Source organism: Tupaia chinensis, unplaced genomic scaffold (assembly GCF_000334495.1).
Source record: "Tupaia chinensis unplaced genomic scaffold, TupChi_1.0 Scaffold143913_1, whole genome shotgun sequence".
Lineage (NCBI taxonomy): Eukaryota > Metazoa > Chordata > Mammalia > Scandentia > Tupaiidae > Tupaia > Tupaia belangeri.
The window spans coordinates 1,651,459-1,653,284 of NW_006203764.1; the positions used below are offsets into that span (position 1 = coordinate 1,651,459).

The 1,826-nt window shown below is 58.9% G+C and overlaps 1 long non-coding RNA gene across 1 annotated transcript in view; it reads left to right on the forward strand.

Annotated features, from left to right (window-relative positions):
• Positions 1 to 601: 601 nt before the first annotated feature.
• LOC114005494 (uncharacterized) overlaps positions 602 to 1,826 on the forward strand; it is a 6,517-nt gene continuing 5,292 nt past the window's right edge. Inside the window, exon 1 of the long non-coding RNA XR_003547339.1 lies at positions 602 to 711. This is a non-coding gene — a long non-coding RNA (uncharacterized LOC114005494). The remainder of the gene's footprint in view (positions 712 to 1,826) is intronic.

Genomic DNA, 1,826 nt, shown 5'->3' on the forward strand with positions numbered 1-1,826 from the left:
GCGGGGACAGAGGGTGGCCTGTGCCACAGCGGATGCCCCTCCGCGGGGAGCCCCCACTTCCTGCACTTGAATTGACCCGCCCTCCCCTCACTCCTCAGAGATCAGTGCCATGGATAATGGTGATCACCCTCCCTCTGTCCCTCTGTTCTGAGAACGGCAAACCCTTACACACTGACCACGGTAGGCCAGATTGCACTACGTGACGTACGTGGAAGCTGAGACAGAGGGGAGGCAGTTCCCAAGGCCACACGGCCTAAGTGCTCAGCAAGGCTGGCTTCGGAGTCCAGCCTGTCAGTCATGGTGCCATTCCCTACTGATCTGTGGCCTGCCTGGCCAGGTGAAACAGTGACTTCTGTGGTAAGGAGCCACCTCCTGGCAGAGGCCTTCTGACTCCAGCCACAAGGCCAATGCTCTGGGCCAGCCCACGGAGGACCCTGGAGTTTGAGCAGGACAACAGGGGCTTGTGGCCTGGTGGCACTTATCAGTTTGGCTTCCCATTATTAAGCTGCATTTTAAAAAAATTATTTATTTTATTTCATTTGTTACAGGGCACGTGTGTTCACCACAGAGAGAGAAGGAAAGTAAGAAAGCAAGCTACCAGGTCTGGGACTTGAACCAGTCACCCATGTGAGAGTTCAGCACCTTTAGCTACCGTGCCACCTGCTGGCCCTCAAGCTGCATCTTTAACAAGTTCCCAGGGGACACCATCAGGTGTGAGGAGTGCTGCTCTAGGGAAGCCACGGCCTTTCCCCTTATCTGGTCTCCCCCCAAGCCTTCAAATAACCCTTGACCCAGGCGCCATCAGTGTCCCCATGAGGATACTGATTGGGATGTACCCACCTCCTTTTCTGTCACCTCAGCTGCTTCCCACTTTGCTCCCTGCCTGTGTGGTGGCCTGATCTGTTTTGGGAGCCTCTGGTACCCTGAATTTTGATCCAGGGTTTTGACACAGGTGAACTTGGTGCCCCCCTCCTCCCCATAAGTCCCTCACACAGCGTGTGCCTAAGTAAAGCCCTGGCCATTCCTCCAGCCCCACAGCCTCGGGCATCTTGGGCATCAGAGCCAGCGACTGGCACCTCTTCCCAGCAGCTCAGCCGCAACCAGCAGCCTGCCTCCTCCTCCCGCCTCCCCTCTCCCCTCTACGTGGGGCGGGGCCTCCCTCCTCTCCATCCCTGCTTGGTGACCTGGGGGCTCCTGCACTTCCACATCAGCCCCACCAGTCCGCTTTTCATGGTTACCAGGATATTGCTGAGAAAAGGAGTCGTCATTCAGGTCACTCTCCTGTTGGAAGTCCCCACTGGCCTCCCAGGGCCACAGCCTAAACCCTGGGCCAAAGCCCCACCCCCTCCAGTGCGATCCGGCCCCACCCTCCTCTGCAGGTGGGGCACTCTCCCTGCAGAGGCCATGGGTCTCCCAACTTGAGACAGTGGAAGGACGAAGAGGGACTCTGGCCCCTGCAGCAGAAAAGCCTCCTACTCCCTCCAGGAGGCCAGCCCAGCACCTCTCGGCTCCCTCAGAAACTGAGTCAGTCAGCTCCTCTGCCGTGAACAAGAGGCCTCAGAGAATGTTCTGTCTCAGCTCCAGATTGATGCCACAGGGATGGACCACCCTTTGTTGGGCTTCGGGCCAGAGAGGCCTCCCAGGGCCTCGCTCCTGGGACTCTCCCTCCCTGGTCCCAGACTCCCACCTCCCCGAGGACCAGCCACCCTCCCCGCCGTCCCTGACTTGTCCTCCTCCAGGCAGGGATGAACACCAGCTTCAGATCAGCAGGCTGCGGCTGCTTCCCACTCACCCTGGTCCCTACAAAGACGGCTGTCAGGTTCAGC